The 18,735-nt window shown below is 43.5% G+C and overlaps 1 protein-coding gene and 1 long non-coding RNA gene across 10 annotated transcripts in view; one reads left to right on the forward strand and one right to left on the reverse strand.

The window, feature by feature from the left end:
* The window catches only part of LOC120407592, a 75,115-nt gene that overhangs the window by 10,059 nt on the left and 46,321 nt on the right, over positions 1–18,735 (reverse strand). The window lies entirely within an intron of this gene.
* TJP2 (tight junction protein 2) overlaps positions 1,658–18,735 on the forward strand; it is an 83,794-nt gene continuing 66,716 nt past the window's right edge. For 3 of the 9 annotated variants that reach the window (XM_039543293.1, XM_039543297.1, XM_039543299.1), the window contains exons 1-2: positions 1,691–1,835; positions 2,328–2,456. The gene's annotated coding sequence lies outside the window, so the exon portion shown is untranslated. Of the gene's footprint in view, positions 1,836–1,860; positions 2,017–2,050; positions 2,457–18,735 lie in introns of those variants that run through there. The other 6 variants (XM_039543296.1, XM_039543295.1, XM_039543303.1 and 3 more) reach the window with 6 other exon arrangements.

Raw genomic sequence — 18,735 nt, forward strand, 5'->3', positions numbered from 1 at the left:
GTGCTTTTTAAGAGTAGTATGATTTGTAGAGGCTGCAATTGAGATCAGTCCCCAACGCAAGGAGATTGCAATCTACATAGACAAAGGGTGGGAGGGGAAACAGGCACATAGAGGTGATGTGACTTGCCAAAGGTCACACATGCCTCCAGCTTCCATCCAGGACACACCACACGATCCATTGTCTACAGCCAAGCTCTAAGATACAACCGTATTTGCTCCAATCCCTCAGACACAGATAAACATCTACAAGATCTCTATCAAGCATTCTTAAAACTACAATACCCACCTGCTGAAGTGAAAAAACAGATTGACAGAGCCAGAAGAGTACCCAGAAGCCACCTACTACAGGACAGGCCCAACAAAGAAAATAACAGAACGCCACTAGCTGTAACCTTCAGCCCCCAACTAAAACCTCTCCAGCACATCATCAAAGATTTACAACCTATCCTTAAAGATGATCCCTCATTCTCACAGATCTTGGGAGACAGGCCAGTCCTCGCTTATAGACAGCTTCCCAACCTGAAGCAAATACTCACCAGCAACCGCACACCATACAACATAAACACTAACCCAGGAACCTATCCTTGCAACAAAGCCCGATGCCAGCTCCGTCCACATATCTATTCAAGTGACACCATCATAGGACCTAATCACATCAGCCATGCCATCAGGGGCTCATTCACCTGCACATCTACCAACGTGATATATGCCATCATGTGCCAGCAATGCCGCTCTGCAATGTACATTGGCCAAACCAGACAGTCTCTACGCAAAAGAATAAATGGACACAAATCTGACATCAGGAATCATAACATTCAAAAACCACTGGGAGAACACTTCAACCTCTCTAACCACTCAGTGACAGACTTAAAGGTGCCAATTTTGCAACAAAAAAACTTCAAAAACAGACTCCAAAGAGAGACTGCTGAACTCGAATTAATATGCAAATTAGATACAATTAACTCAGGCTTAAACAGAGACTGGGAATGGTTGGGTCATTACACTAATTGAATCTATTTCCCTATGTTAAGTTCTCCTCACACCTTCTATGGGTCATCTTAATTATCACTTCAAAAGTTTTTTTTCTCCTGCTGATGATAGCTCATCTCAATTGATTAGACTCTTCCTGTTGGTATGCATACTTCCACCTTTTCATGTTCTCTGTATGTATAAATAGCTCCTGTCTGTGTGTTCCATTCTATGCATCCTAAGAAGTGAGCTGTAGCTCAGGAAAGCTCATGCTGAAATAAATGTGTTAGTCTCTAAGGTGCCACAAGTACTCCTGTTCTTTTTGCAGATACAGACTAACACGGCTGCTACTCTGAAACAGTAGGACAGTAGCAGAGACTGGATTAGAACTCACCTCTCCTGAATCCCAGGCTCTCCTCCCCATTCTATGGATCACACTGCATCTCAAACATTTCCTAACGAAAAAGTTATCAAACTTTTACGCTGTAAAGCCAAATAGTCACAGATCAGGGAAAACAGGGCTGTTTTTCTGATATTTTCTTTTGAAATTAATATATTTATGATTTGGAATTTAACGTAGATTTTAGGGGAGGGGGGACTCCTCACAAACGTTTCCCCTAATTTATGAGGCAAAACTGTCAGCAAGAGGGTGAGTTTCAGGTCAAAGCAATGACTGGATTAGTGGCTCATTAGATACCATACAGTGACTAAGCTCCGAGTGGAGTTGCTTTCCTCATCGCACCTATTGTACCAGGGCTTTGAACCGGTATTTCCTGTTCCCCTCTCTCCAGCCAGAGCCAGGCGCGGGGGTGGCCAGAGGGTGAAGCTGCCAGTAAATGTCTGGAAGAGAAGGCACCGAGTCTGGGGTAAGTGAGCAGATCAGCTCCGGCTGCGGCTCTGTGGTTTGGTGTAAGATCAGCTGAAAGCCGAGCTCGGGCTGGAAAGTTTGTGAGAGTTTCCAGGCAGGCTCCCTGCACTTCGGGGGCGATTTGCCCAGGCGGGGGAAGGCCAGGACAGGAGCTGGGCTAACCCAACGCAGGCGGAGCGGTAACGCCCAGCGCGGTGGCGTGCGCAGGACCCGGGCACAGACCTCGGGCAGGCAGCGCTTCCGTGCTCCCGGCTCCACCTTCCTTCCCGCTTGCTGGGCAGCCAGCGAGGGCTGGGCCGGGCGCGCGTGGCGAGACTCGAGCGGCAGGTGCCTGCTGGGCTTCCCGGGGCTCGCTGCACGGGGCTGGGCCCGTTCCCGTTCCCATCCCGGAGCCCGAGCGGCGCGCTCACCTGCCCTGCGGGAGCCTGCTAGCGCCGCGGCCTGGGATTAAACACCGCCCCCCTCGCGCCTTTCCCTCTGCCGCCAACAGGAAACAGCCTGATTCCGAGACACACCGCAGCCGCACCCCGGTCCCCGGAGCGAGCGCGGGCAGGGGGCCGCCGAGCGCCCCGCTCCATCAGGCTCCGGACGCGTTTCCCCGGCTCGGCGCCAGCGCCAGGTATGTCACTCACCTGGGGAGCGGGAGCGGGGCCGGGGCCGAGCCTTCGGGCCCCCCTTTGAAGCGGCTTCTCTGCGGAGCTTCTGGTTCCAACCCACCCGCCTGATCTTAGCCCTTAGGAGAAACAACGGGGGACCTGGGGCCCAAGGGTGTAATTCCCACCTGCCCGCGTGTACGCTAGGCACTTCGCTTGTCCTTTAGCCGGGACTCTTCCAGCGTAGGTGCCGCTGGGAGCAGGACCGGGAAGGGATTGTTCCCGTTTGTTTCTGTTTTGTTCTGTCAAGACCCCTGTTTTGAACTAGTTCCTTGCGCAGAGGTGCGCAAAGCAGCCCCCTGACTTTGGGGAGGCTTGAAACTGACCACCCGGCTCCTGCCGCTGAACAAAACTCCCGTTCCCCAGCCAGTGGGGAAGGTCTGCTCCGGAGCCCGGCATATCTCGGATGTGGATCGGGAAGTTGTAGCTCACTCCCGTCTCTGCTTTCCTGCCCTATTGTGTACGTGCCTGTGTGCCTTTTGGTTGAGAGAAGCCTGGATTGGGTGTGTGTGGCTGGCTGCACATTGTACTCTGTTTAGCCTCATGTGAAATTGGAGGCAAGCCTCGGCAGGCTGCCCGCCCCTGGCGTCAGGAGGGAGAGGCTCTTCTTCCTGGCTCATACTACCAACCACTCCTCTAGGGAGTGTGAATAGCGAGAATCTGATTTACAGATGATCTTTTCTTTAACAGGATTATGGGCCTATATGTTTCTGTTCTCACATTAAGTACTTCCAGGGAGACTATGATACTAGGTGGGAAGAGCTGTCACTGAGGAATCAGATAGGCTTTGTTAGTTTTCTTTCTCGGAGGGTGGGAGAGAAGCACACAGCAAAATAATAGGGATTTAGAATGTCTTTGCAATACAAAGAATTCCCAATATCTTTATGTTGGCACATCCTCACTGAATTCTAGCCATACTTCAAACTTCTGGATCAGGGACATTTCCGGGTGTCAAAGTATCTTAAAACAAGGTGTGGCAATTCAGGGGTTCCGAAATACTTTTACAACTTTTCTGTTTCTTCAGTCAGACCTATTAAGTTCTCATTTCCCCTTTATATTTCTTACTAGGTTTAAAATATTTGCTAATCTTAAACACAAACATAATATTACACAGTACCAATATTGCTAATAATAGTATTAGATGAAGTTTCAGACAAGATTTAAAAAATGAGATTGTGACAGGGGCTGAGGTAGTATTTTAAACTTCTAAACCCCAAAGTTGGGCCCCCATAGAAGCCACCGCACATCTACTTTGATTAAACTCTGGATGTGACTGAGCATGGGTACAAGGAGCCCATTGAGATTAATTAGAATGTATTGGTGCAATGCCTTGTACAGTGGGATTTCATTTTAATGACCATCACTTATGGTTTGAGAGACAAGGTGGGTGAGGTAATATCTTTTATTGAACCAATTTCTGTTGGTGAGAGAGACAAGCTCAGGGCAAGTCCACACTACAAAATTAAGCAGCAAAGAATCCTGTGGCACCTTATAGACTAACAGACGTTTTGCAGAATGAGCTTTCGTGGGTGAATACCCACTTCTTCGGATGCAAGCAGTGGAAATTTCCACTGCTTGCATCCGAAGAAGTGGGTATTCACCCACGAAAGCTCATGCTGCAAAACGTCTGTTAGTCTATAAGGTGCCACAGGATTCTTTGCTGCTTCTACAGAACCAGACTAACACGGCTACCCCTCTGATACTTGACTACAAAATTAAGTCAACTTAAATTATGTTGACTACGCCATGGCAGTAACTGAATAGTTTTTTACACATCCACACTATGCTCCTTGCATTGGTGGTGTGCATCTTCCCCAGGAGTCCTTGCACCAATTTAGTTGCCAGTGTGAGACATTGTGGGATGTTTTCTGAAAGGCAGCAAGTTGATATAAGCAACACAGTGTCTACACTGACACTGCGTTGACTTAAGCGTAATGCCTCTCATGGAGGTGGAGTATTTAAGGGCTTGTCTAGACTAAAAAATTAAGTCAACTTAAGTTAATTCAATGTGCAGCTACCACAGTAAAGTAGTGGTTCGTGTTCACACTAGCTCTTTGTCAGTGGGGCGCTTATCCTTACCAGCAGCACTTCCACCAACTGAAGTGGGGCATTGTAGGACACTGAAGCTGGAGCCCGGCAGCCCTGAGCTGTAGGCAGGGGGCTCAAACCTGCCCCCCCAGCTGTCAGGTGGGTGCTGGCTCACAGCTAGGGGCCAGACAGCCCAAGCTGTCAGCCCAGTGTGGGGCTTACAGATGGAGCCCCCCAGCTATGGGGCTGACAGCCAAGGCTCCCTGCTGTGAAACTCAACCCTGCTATCAGCCCCAAAGCGGTGCTGGTGGGGGCTCCCGCTGTTAGCCCTGCTGCCAGGACTGGGAGCTCCACGGGTGCCTCCTGGTGAGGGATTGGAGGGTGGGAGTAGAGCCCTAGCCCAAGGGTGCAGATGGGCTCTGTAGCATAGATCAAGCCTTACTCCATGTAGTGGGTGAGTTATGTTGGTGGGAGCTACATTTTAGTGTAGACACTTACACGGATAGGTTGACATAAGCTGCCCTACAGTGCCCTAACTCTGTAGTGTAGACCAGGTTACACAGAGCTCCTCTTCAGGTCACTTATATTGCCATTTGGCTATGGATTGAAAATAACTATTCAAAAGCCATTTCTAATTGGTGTTGATGTGTTGCTAATTGGTGCTTATGGTTATTTAGTGTTGGCCGTGACAGAAAAATAATAACCATGCCTAGCTCTTATTTAGTGATTTTCATCAATGCACTTTAGTTCCTTTTCTGAAGAGTTTACACTCCGAAGCCCCAATCTGCAGCAGCTTGCAATATTGGGGTGACAAGAGACAAAGCCAAAATGCACTGTTGCAGAGGTGGGGATGATTTAATAGCCTTTACTGTTTTGTTTAAGTTTAACAAATTTGCTCGAATGGGGCCTGCAGTCATAAGGATGAGAAGGGAAGTAGTTATTTTCAAAAATGGGAAGGAATTTCATACTTTTTGGTATTTGTGTGATAAAGAATGCTACAGCCTGGTTGCTGGTCAGAGCTAATTATAAACCTGACCCACCTGTCTAAAACTAGTCACATCCTTGTAAGGAAGTTTTTCTTCTGTGAATGTATCTGATTTTAGAAAACTCACTGCCTGAGTGATTTCGATATAATGATCTAAGTGGGGGTTGCCAAACTGCCTGTTATAACATGATGTCACTGTATAGTATATACAACACAGTGGGCCATATTCTGTCTGTTTGACACCCCGGATAGCCCTGCTAATCCAAAAACTGTTAAATCTAGAATTTGTGCTTAGCATAGGTACAAAATTAGAGGGCTGTGTGGGTAATATATCTTGAGAGCCTAGCATGGGTGAAAACTGACCATAATATTGTGCACAAAATGCAGTCTCTACAGCACTCCTTCACAAAGGCTTTAAGTTTAAAATAAACCATCACAGTAATTGAGTCTCCCATATCTTTGCTTAATCTCCCCCTTCCCTAGTTCAGTGTCTCATAAGGAGAAGCAGGAGAGATTTCTTTGATATTAAAATATCATGTAGCTGCTGACACTGTTCACAGAGTTGGACTGTTTTTTGGTTTGTTTGTTTGTTTTAAAGAGTACGTGTCAACAGCATCAGAAAAAAAAATTGGACAATAGCCATCCTGAATTATGAGAAATTGAATAATATCCAAATCTTCATTTAGTTCTATTTTAAATACAAAATTGGCAAAATGTTTGGCACCAGCAGCTTTCATTAACAGCCAGACAGCTAAAAGCGCATGACAGAAATATTTCTATCCAAATATAGGAAGAGATTATTCTTTGGGAGTGAGGGAGTCACTTTTGAACCATTCATATAAAACAGAATATTCTGTTACAAATGTGAAATTTTCCCATTTGTGTGGAGTTGTCTTGTGTTTTGTTCTGGACTGAATAGAAGAGAGATGATCTCTAATACAGTATTTGTAAGTCTCTTTTTGATCACTTCAGCAGCAGAACTCAGCATTTCGATTCTAAGCACCATCTGTGAGTATTATCAGTCATTCCAATTAAAAAAGAAAAAGCACAATTATGGAGAAAGAGCTACAGTGTATTGGGCTTGGAATATATATTTTTTCCTGACACATTCATGTTGTTTTAAACAGATATGAAAGTATCAAGTTTAGTTGAGACAAAGTAAATTTAGTCATTCTGACATGGCTATTTTTCATATCAGATAACTGCATAAAGTCTGTGAATCTTAATCCCAACATGCACTGGACTTCAATGAGCCTTTGATGGCTCTTCCAAGACAGTCCAACCAAGCCGCCAATAAAACAAATGCACACAACAACAGGCATACAAGGGCATGTTTTAACATGGGATGTGGTGAATTAGGCCTTGTCTATATTAACAGAATTAGCATCCATGTAACTACTAAATTAATCTATTCCAATATAACTGCTGTTTCGCATGGCAGCACCACAATAACATTAGGTTTGCATTGGTGTAATTATATCAATGTAGGGACATCTGTGCATGTTTTCTTAATGTTGACAAGTCCTTAGACTCACAACTAGTGATGGACAAATATTAAAAAGTGTTTGAGAATCCATCAGGTTCAGAGTTTTATCCAAAAAATATCTGAACTGCCCTTCCCAAAACAGAACTGTCCAGCCCCAGGCCACTCCCTCTCCCTCAACTAACCTAGCCTCTTCCTCAAAAAGAACAGCTCCAGGACAGATCCCTTGAGTCCAGCCAACTCTACAATATCCTTACTTGTTAACCCTGATGTCTTTAGAGCTTCTTACTACCCTTTTAAGGTCAAATCTACCATACAACTTCATTCATGTCAGGTGACCTGATTATTAGAGCCGTGCAAATCTGCAGATATTTACATCTCCGGGCCGTGTTTGTGGATACAAATTTTGTTTCCACTCAGGGCTCTACCTATTATAATGGTGTTCTGCTTTGGAATGTAGATAAGTCTGTAACAGTATCAATATGCTGGGGCCTTGGATTGTGTGCTGTCTTCTTATTAAGGCCTGGAGAGCTTGTATCTTGCATGTACATTATTTTTATTTAAACCGTACCTAGCTAACACAACAGCAACCAGAGCTTAGTGTTGACTGCAGCCCAGGACCTGGCTTACCAAAATGGAGGATGAGTCTTGACCTTTGGCCTCTGCAGCCCTCACCCAACATCTTTACATATCAGTGACAGCTATTCCACACATCTTTCCCTATTTACTTAAAATAAATGTATTTGACACTTTGTTTTTGGAAAGGCATCAGAGTGGGTGGTTCAGATAAATTTTATCTAAGAATCCAAATCTTGTGGTTACTCCAAACCTTTCCAGATAGCTTTGGAGGGTTCAGTTCAAATCTGAACATGGCTTGTTCTTAAAACATTCTAAAATAGAACTGTATTATAATGGGGCAGGAGGTCTGGGGAGCTCCTGACACAATTCTGGCTGTCATGTTGATGAGCACCTTTAGTGTGAGCTGAGATCTTGTAAGGTTCCTTCACAACTGTGCACATTATAGCTGCATATTTTTCTTTTAGGAAGCATGATAAATCGTAAGATGCTTAGATTTAGGTTAACTGTGGCAAGAAGGCGCAGTTTGGTCTTGAGTCATATGTCCTCATACTTCTTAATTGGAGCTATGCAGAAAAATGGACAAACCAGTATTTTTTTAACCAGATTTTTAACACAGTATAGGTTTCATTCAGCTACAGAGGAGTGCAGACTTTTCAGGGCTGGTTTGGATTTTTTCCCATACTAATTCACACATTCCTGCTCATACTTCTCTTAATGAGAGTTACTCATCTATATTCTTCACCCACCACACTAAACAAACTAATTCCAAAAAGTATTTAGACCACGTTGTCTTAAAAACTAAGTCTGAACTCCAGTAATGTGTGCATTCCTCTAACAAAGGTTCCACATGCTTATGCTACATAGCTTACATTTGCTCTGCCTGTTTCCTGTAGTCATGTTGAAAAGAAAGGTACTTGCTACTCCTTGAGGTCTGATTGGAGAAATCAGCCAAGAAACCTCCCTTCCATGTAGCCATTAGCAGTGATGCTGTACACAAAGAGTGGCTGTTTTCTCTCTCTTCCTTCTAGCATCTGCTTCATCAGCTAGCTCTGCTTAATAGCCAGCAGATTTGACTTGCTGTGCCATGGTGTGTCTAGCCTCCTTAGTGCAACTTTGTATAAGCTGATTCTGAGAATCTCTGGGACCATATGGGCTGTTCAGGCTAGGGACATTCTCTAAGAAGAGGTCAAAAGCATTTCCAATAAATGAAATAATTCAAAGAAGTTTCTGGCCCTCATCTTCTGTTTCAGTGCCTTCCCTGATTTTTGATATGCCCTTTTCCCCCCACATTATTTCAACAGGTCTAGCTAAATATGATCAGCACTGTGCATATTGTTACAGGAGAGCACCCATGTTGACTTGTAACTATTAAAAAACAGAGTTTTAAAAAGATTCCTTAACATTCTTTTTTAATCGTTATTTGTCTAATACTGAAACAAGGGTGCAGGTGGGCCAGGTGGCTTGTTTCTTTGTCACTTCCATGATTAGGTTCTATAATCCATACATGCTCAGAGTAAAAGCTGTTAATTTTGGGTATGTGAGGAAGTGAATCTTGTCTTGTATCCAAGACACTTTCTGCACTGGGGAAAATAACCTGTGGCTAATATTATCAGTTAGTTATCTCCCTGCCATGCAGTTCAACTGGTACTAAAATGGTTAAGCTGTGACTATGGTTAGTGAAGACAGGGTCAAATTGCTCATCACCATTTATTATAAGTGTGTTTGACTCGTAGTGTGAGGGATCTAGCACATTTTCTGTAACAGGTGTTGAATATGGTTTATCCCTATCTATGGCTGTATCTCAAACTATTTTACAGAAGGGGTTGTTTCTGCAGAGCAAATAAGGAATGTAATAATTGTTTTAGATGCCTATGTCCTTTGCCATTTTTGCCTATAGCTGAAGAATATTTAGTAACATCTGAGTCTGTCTTCTTTATTTGAAATGAGTGTTGCGTACTCATAGGACCAGATACTTAACTATGAGTAAGAAGCAGTTGGAGTAGCTTGTGACCATACTGCCTTGATCCTGGCTGTACACCAGTCCTGTCCTTTGGCTTTCATTCTAACTTGTGCCAGCTGCGAATGTCTCCACCCTGGCTGGATCACAGCCCCTTAGAAGTGGTGCTCATGGCCATATGCCTATCTTGGCAGCTAGAAGGGATGGGACCAAATCTCCATAGCACTCCTTTACCACCAGAATTTCCCCTTGTAGGTGGGAAAAAAAACATGATGGCCAAATATATCCAGCATAGGGCCATTTTGTGCCAGTGGAATGGCATAAAATATCCACAATACAGACTAAGATGAGCTGATAGTAAATCAGGAGGCTGAAGGCTAACTCTTCTGGACCGAGATGGAGTTTAGACTTCAAAATTTTTTTACACTTTGCTTAGGACTTTGGTTTTTGAAGATTGCTTCCTGGGAACTGTTTGTAATGAAACTTGTTATCCAGAGCATTCCTTAAGTAAAAGGACACTTTCCAATTAAAAGTCCATAAATGAAGTCCAAGTCCCAATGTCAAAACTCCCATGGACTTCAAATGGGGCCAGGATTTCACCCTATATACTACTTGAAAATCAGTTTCCTCACTTGAGTACATTTTAATATTACTGTAGACTATACAAACAGAGAGAAGTTCTACAGTTTTGTTTACTTTTCAACATTTATGCTGTTTACTACTTGTATTTCAGTCATTAGGTGGGGCAGTGAAAATAGACTAGTCAATTTCTAGTCAATTTCACTTTCTGATTCTGTCTTAGCTCAATCCTGCCAAAGGCACTAGAGCTGCCAAAGCTATTAGAAGTCCAGGATGCATGCAAACAGCATGGCATTAGCTGTTCTCACAGACTCTAGGAATAGTTCACTTTCCTGATCTTATTAATATTTTGTATACAGATGTTTAAAGTTGTAGTTAAGTGCTTTTTTTTGTCTGTTGGGCATGTAATTCAATTGTCACAGAATCTGTTTGATTCTAGACAAATATACCTATCTAGAGCCTTAAATTTTTTGAAGATTTTGATTTTTAAAACCAAACATAGCAGCAGAGGGTCTTTATATAGAAAAAACATTGTTGCAGTGTCAATTTCATTTCCATGTTGCTATTTTAATGTTACAAGAAACTTGTCTAAAATATTACAAATTTTCACACTTCATATTCTCCACATGTGAATATATTCAGATGCAATTATAGTGTGGTTATGCATTTATATAGCTAGTTAAGAAAAAAATTATATTGCTTCCACCTCCCCATTACCTTTTAGTAGCCTCTTACTAAACCCATGGATGTTGAATTTTGTCTTGTTTGTGTGAGACTGATCCAATGAATTGCTATCTAATAATGCACTTGAGACTGTGTGCTACCTTAAAACTTGTAGTCAGTATTCAGTTTATTTGTGTATCTTGTGGTGCTATGAATAAGGCTACCTGATAAAATCAACTTAGCATGACTAGTCTTCATGGGGGTGTAATGCACATTATGGAGGTGTGATTTCTAAGTGCACTAATGGGTCCATGTAGTTGCTGCTAGTGTGCACTAGAAGATCCCAAGTGCATGTTAACACAATGCACTACATAAATGCACACTAAGGAACTTCTAATACACACCCGCAGGGTCTTCATGGACCAGTTGGTGTGATTTCTAAAGCACACTCTTGTAGTGCACATAACCCTGCTCTGTAGACATGCCAATAATGCTGGAAATTACTATAATAAGTAGTAAAGATCTGCAGTGACTATTCAAGGATTTATTATTTAAGATTGAAGGTAGGAGTGGCCGTACAATAAATAATATGATGTATAAATGTAAGAGATGCTCGCCGTCCTGAAATATCCCAAAGTGCCGTGCAGACCATATAAATCCAACACCATTGAAATGGAAGCATCTTAAGGACAGAGGGTACTATTAGGCACGGCACACTGCATAACAGTGAGAGGAAGGAAGATTTTGGCCCAGGACTTCAGGGCAAACACTTCCCCTCCTCCTATCCCCTTTTTTAAATAAAGATCTAATCACTCTCATGCATACACTTACACTCAAACGCTGTGTGCGTGTTTGTGTGTGTGTGTGTGTCTCCACACAGATTAGACAGAATGTTAGAGCCTTAAGTCTTTTTGGAGTCAAACATGATTCTTTGATTTCCCCTGGATAATTTTACCTCCAGGCTTTGGCACTACCCCGGTCTAACATGAAACAGCGCCATCATGCCCCCTCCGCTCTCTCCACCCTTATAACATACCTGAAGGTATTGGTATCTGCAGTAATTTACCTTGGTTGGAATAATTTCAACAAATGGAAAATGGTTTCCATAGTTGTGTGAGGTGGCATTTATACTGTGTAGGGTATAAAAGATGGCATTATAGTGGAGTCTCTAGCTTGCTTAATTCTGTACAAGTAACCACCACTTAAGGGAACATATTTCCTTTGCCTTCCAACTTTGTGCTGAATAGACCATACATAAGCTCATATATTGTGGGGTTTGTGTGTGTGTGAGAGAGAGAGAGAGAGAAAGGGTAGGTGCTTATATTCTGAAGTATCTGAAACGCTATCAACTTTTGTGAATACATCTTTACTAGCCCTTGAGTTGATCTGAGAGAGAAATCACCAATACTCTATTAGTACTTGGAAGATTATAAACCTCAGAGATTTAGCTCAGGATTAGTAAATTGGAGAGTGTACGTTATCAGGCAAGGCTTAGAACCATGATTGTCTCTGAATCGTTTTCATTAGTGCTTTATTCAAAGATCGTTTGAATTATGTAACAGTGACGTTTCAGGGGAATCTGGCAGGAGTTTATTTTAGTCTCTTCTCCCCTCCCCCCCCCCACAAAAAAGTTATTTTTATTACTCCAGTTTATAATGCGCAGCACGTTTAGAAAGGCAGAAGCTTGGATCTCTGAGGAGAGATGACTTCAGATGTTGCATCTGAACACTGATTGTAACTTAGCTTGGTGGCAGAATGAGGTACAAGAAATATATAACCATTCTAGAAGCTGCAATTGGCATTACCCCCCTTAATAAGAGAGAACTGCTTCCTGAGGGCAGACATGCAAACCTTTGGCAACATCCAGGGTAAGTGATGAATAGTTGGTCAATGAGGAATTGCGAAAGACAAACATTTACCTTAAAGCTGCACACAGACCTAGAAAGTTGTGTTATCTGCAGTGAGGAGGAATCATTCATACAAAAATAATCTCTTTTAAAAATACATAGTGTTTTGAAGTAAAAGATGCAGAATGTTGTTTCCCTAGGGAAATGTGTATGCCTTCCTTGACTGGTATGGCCATTTTCAGGTAATTTGGAAGTGTCCTCAGTAGTAACACTTAATACTCTGTGCAAACTTCTGATTTAAGAACTAAATAGATAAGATGGAGCATACTCTCTACAATAGCAAATTAAATCAATATTTTGCAGCCTGATTATTCCTTAATTACTTTTCTCCTGAAATATTTAAAACACATTTCTTAAGATCTGTGTTGGAAATCTCACAGCTCCTGAAGATGGAAAAGAAAAGCATTAATTTCTTTAGGGAACTTCATTCAGTATTGCTTTGTCTACTGAATATCAAAGGTCTCTTACATTTAAGGTAAATCAATTTCCAGCATTTAACTTATTTTTGTTAAATGAACAGTAAAGTAAAATCCTTTAAGTTGCTATGAAAAAATATGATTAAAAATGGTTGCCTATGTAAAGTCTTGAGATCTTCGACTGAAAACCCTGGATACATCGATTTGGCACTGACCAATTAAATACTACATTTTAAAAGAGATGTGTATTGCAAATAACACTTGTTAGAGGGTTAAGCTGAAAGCTTTTAAAAATCTAAGGTCTCCCTGTTCTTGGTATTTGTTTGCTTTTTGCATTTTACTCCATTTCAAGGATGTAAATGAACCAGATAGTTTCAGTTTAGTTTTGTAGTCTGTTTCTAGTCAGTTATTTTCATGTTCTCCTACACCCGGGTGCTGCAATTTTTTTATTGGACACACTGTAGGGGAATGTTAACTTAATTTATACATTTAAAAAAGAAGAAGAAGAAAAGAAAAAGCTTCTGTTAAAGACCAACTTATGGAAACATTCCTGTGGGTCTTAGATATTTTTGAAGTTTGCTGATACAAAACCTAAACCTGAAATCAGAATTGACAAGACAGTCTCTTTTGGCTGTGTCTACACTGATTTCAGCACCTCATCTATACTAGAGGTCCCCACGTTGGAGCTGCAGTGGTGGTATTGCAACAATGGGAAATTCTTATGAAACAGTTAACTGTGGACAAGGCCTTAAAATGGACACTTAGATACAAGTTACTTATTGGAAGAGTTCCCAAATGCAAATTTCACTCTATTTAGGAACAGTTCCACCCCATTATTAGTATTGTACAAACTATAACTTTTCCTCTGTTTCATGGCTGCACCTATATGCTAATCTGTTTGAGTTTTGCAGCCACTCCTTACTTGCTGATAAACAGATTGTGTGGTTTCTCTGAATACCTTGTGGAGCTGTGTTGGAAAGCAATGGCAAATTCTTTCTGCATTTCTCTGTCCTTTGAATGTGTGTGTTGCCCAGTGGAACAAACTTGGTTTTACACAAATGTTCGTTAATAGAAAAGTAGGCTAATTTAAAAAAACACTTGTACAACTGATAATTTTTGCATCTTTGAAATTTGTCTCTATTATTAAACTTCAGCTAGTATCAAACTACAGATGACAATGCCTCATCAATCTACTTATTTGCTTTTCTTTCCAACAGCATTGATCATACATCTTGGCTCTTCTGCTGAGATGTTGAGGATGATGCATGTATTATATTTTAAGGAGTTTAGAATTTAAAGTGCATGTTCAGATAACAGAAGTGAGTTTACAACACTGTCATTGGTCTTTTTAATAAAAAGCAAAGAAGATCTTAATGAGGTTATAATGTACCTTAGAGTAAAAGGTCAAAAATAACTTGTGCTAGAGGCAGGTGGGTTGTTCTGTTTCCAGTGGCATAAGTCTTGTGCTTAAGAACATCTGAATGGCCATATTGGGACAAACCAAAGGTCCATCTAGCCCAGTATCCTGTCTTCCAACAGTGGCCAATGCCAGGTGCCCAAGAGGGAATGAACAGAACAAGTAACCATCAAGTGATCCATCCCCTGTCGCCCGTTCCCAGCTTCTGGCAAACAGAGTCTAGGGACACCATCCCTGCCCATGCTGGCTAATAGCCATTGATGGGCCTATCCTCCATGAATTTATCTAGTTTTTTTTTTTGATCCCTGTTATAGTCTTGGCCTTCATAACATCCTTTGGCAAGGAGTTCCACGGGTTGACTGTGCATTGTGTGAAAAAATACTTCCTTTTTGTTTGTTTTAAACCTGCTGCCTATTAATTTAATTTGGTGACCCCTAGTTCTTGTGTTATGAGAGGAGTAAATAACACTTCCTTATTTACTTTCTTCACACCGGTCATGATTTATTCCCCCTTAGTCATCTCTTTTCCAGGCTGAGAAGTCCCAGTCTTATTAATCTCTCCTCATACGGAAGCCATTCCATACCCCTAATAATTTTTGTTGCCCTTTTCTGAACCTTTCCCAATTCCAATATATCTTTTTTGAGATGGGGCGACCACATCAGCACTCAGTATTCAAGATGTGGGCGTACCATGGATTTATATAGAGGCAGTATGTATTATTATCTATCCCTTTCTTAATGATTCCCAACGTTCTGTTTGCTTTTTTGACTGCTGCTGCACATTGAGTGGCTGTTTTAGGAGAACTATCCACAATGACTTCAAGGTCTCTTTCTTGAGTGGTAACAACTAATTTAGACCCCATCATTTTATATGTATAGTTGGGATTATGTTTTCCAATGTGCATTACTTTGTATTTATCAACATTGATAAAAGTTTGCTCCAGTTACAGGTTAATACCTGTGTATAAACTCTTGAAATATTAACTGGTTGATCAGTAAACTTCTAATGATATGACTGAGGTACATGGGTAACTAACTCAAACCACAATTTAAAATCAAACGCATTGTTTTCAGTTCCCCTTTTGTACATCATTTTCCAGGGGCTAAGGTTCAATGCAAGGTTATCTCTCCATGCACCAGCTCTGGTGAACATTTATCTAGTTGAGTTTTCTAATTTTTCCCACCCGATATTTCTCTTAATGACTTCTATAGTAAAAATCAACAGTGGGATGTACTCTCAAGTGCAGCACTACCACATGGTAGATGGAGAGTTACTGAGAATAAACAAAATGGAAGAATAAAGCTTAATTTTAAAGGAGAATAACCCATGCTATTTTGATCACGGAATTATTTTTATTTAAAGATCAAAGGCACCATCGAATTTATTTTCTTTACCATTTATCTTTGTCTTTGTAGACCAATGATGAGATTTACATGGCAGCTGAGTATTTATAACTGTTGATCTCTCTATAAGGAGCCAAAATTATGGCTGTGATGGTGTTTTAATTTTTAGCCCAATATATAACTTTCCTGCTGCTTCCTGGAAAATCAATATTATGTGTGCAGCCTGTAACAATAAAATTGACACTAATGTTCATAATGTGTCTTTCACTGCTCAAAAGACATGCCGCAGTGTCCTTTTGTCCTGCAGCTGCAAAATCATGCCATGACTAAAACAATCTTATCCCACGCCCTGGGAATGTTCTTGAGCTGGAAGAGACAGCAGGGGAAAAACCACACACCATCAATCAGTTTTTACATCTTGAATTTGGGTTTTGAAAGTGCTTGTTTTAAGAAGTAGAAACAAGTCCAAATAGATTGTTGTTGTCGTAAACCAGGGGTTGGCAACCTACGGCACGCATGCCAATGGTGGCACGCCAGCTGATTTTTAATGGCACGCCGAGGTCCTGGCTGCTGGCCCCGCTCAGCCCGCTGCTGGCCTGGATGGATGGAACCCTGGGCCGGCAGCCAGCTGAGCGGGGCCAGCAGTTGGAACCCCAGCTGGCAGGAGCTGGTGGATGGAGCTCCAGGCCAGCAGCGGGCTGAGCTGCTCAGCCCGCTGCCGCTCTGGGGTCCCAGCCACCAGGGGCGGCTCTAGGATTTGCGCCGCCCCAGGAGGCGCTCTGGCGGTCGCCGATCCCGCGGCGACGGTGGACCTCCCGCAGACGTGCCTGCGGAGGGTCTGCTGGTCCCGCGGCTCCGGTGGTCCTCCTGCAGGCATGCCTGCGGATGCTCCACCGGAGCCGCCTGCAGCCCTCCCGCGGGATGCCGCCCCAAGCGCGCGCTTGGCGCACTGGGGTCTGGAGCCGGCCCCGCTCAGCCTGCCGGCCCCACTCAGCCTGCCGGCCCCGCTCAGCCTGCCGCTGCTTTGGGGTTCCGGCTGCCGGCCCCTAGAAGTGAAAGTAAGGTGGAGTGTGCATGCTCGGAGCTGGCCGATGCTGGAGTGCTCCGCTGTGACTGGAGGCACGGTGCGTGGCGTGCTCCCAGCTGAAGTCCTGCTGGCTGCCAGAACTCTCCAGCAGGCTGGCGCTGGCAGCCCCGTGCACCAGACTAAACAGCAGGCAGGCAAGTGAAAGGGGCCGGCGGGAGGTGCGCTGGAGGTGTCCGCGTCCCAGCCTGTGCTGCTTCCCCTCTCTCGCCACTGTGGCTGGATACCAGGGCGCTACAGGCAAGTGCCATCCCTGCGGCGTGCACAGCTGCGGCCCCTCGGGGGGAAGCGGAAGGGAGCGGCAGGCCAGGGGGTCTTCTGCCGCTGCTCCCCATTTGCCTGCTGATGCAGTGCCCCCACACAGCTGGCCCACAGTTCCCTTGGCAGGAACAGGAACAGGGTGGGGCAGGGACCCATCCATCATCCAGGTAACCCGGCTGCAACTGGGACTGTCTAAGGGCAGCCCCAAGCCCCTGCCCCTCCAGGATTTCCCCTACACACACACTTCAACCCCCTGCCTTGAGCCCCTCATGCCACTCAACCCTGATTCCCGCACCCCCCAGGCTCCCAGCCCTGACTCCTGCATCATCCACATCCCCACCCCCTGCCCTGAGTGCTCCCACCCCACAGCCACACATCCCCAGCCCCTGAGCTCCTCCCCCCGAGGGGGTTGCAATATGACAGTACCTGTAAGAAATTTAAGTTACTTTCACCTCTGCTGGAACCCCAGACCAGCAGCGGACTGAGTGGAGCCAGCGGTGGGCTGAGCGGCTCATCCCGCTGCTGATCTGGGGTTCCGGCCGCCGGCCCCGCTCAGCCCACTGCCAGCCTGGGGTACCGGCAGCCAGCCCAGGGCTCTGCTCCTGGCCTCGACCCAGCGCTCTTCAGTCGCCCCCTGCTGTAGCCCACATTGGAAAACTCAGCAAGGAAAAGCGAGGGCAAAGATCACACTAAACTGATAAGATCTGCATTTTAATTCTGTTTAAATGAAGCTTCTTAAATATTTAAAAAACCTTATTTACTTTAAATACAACAATAGTTTATTTATATAATATAGATTTATAGAGAGAGACCTTCTAAAAATGTTAAAATGTATTACCGGCACGTGAAACCTTAAATTACAGTGAACTTGGCACACCACTTCTGAAAGGTTGCCTACCCCTGTCATAGACTATTTAACTTTTTTAAAAATCTGCTATCTTGACATAGCTCTGCTCAAACAGAGTGGGGTGAAAAACTAAAAAGATAAATAAAATATGGTTTAGAAATTCTTTAGGTAATAAATAATTGAAGAATTTCTTCTGTTGATTATTTCACCATCTGTTTCTTGCTGCTATCTTGTTAACCAGCAGTGGCTGTGGATAATCAAGCAGAAAGAGAGATAAAGGATGAGTCCATGTACAGGTGGGTCCACCTCCACCAAATGACTGTAGGACCATATCTTTCGGCTGAGATTGAGCATATCACTTGCATAAGATGTTTTGGAAAGGAAGGCTGGCCTTATTGTCAAGGGAAAGGACAGGACTTGGAGAACCTGGGTTGCGTTTTCAGTTCCGCTACAGGCTTCCTATGTGACCTTGGCAAGTCACATCATCAATACATGCTGCCTCAGGATGGGGATGATAATGCTTCCTTTTTACCAGTCTGTCTATCTTGCTTGCTTAGATTGTAAGCTGTTTAGACCAGAGACTGTCTCTCGTGTTCATACAGCACTTAGCACAACGGGGCTGCGAACTTGATTAGACACTACCATAGCAAATAATAGTAATGCTGAAGATCCCCTTAGGCAGGCAACATTTCCGCT

Source organism: Mauremys reevesii, linkage group 6, assembly GCF_016161935.1.
Source record: "Mauremys reevesii isolate NIE-2019 linkage group 6, ASM1616193v1, whole genome shotgun sequence".
Lineage (NCBI taxonomy): Eukaryota > Metazoa > Chordata > Testudines > Geoemydidae > Mauremys > Mauremys reevesii.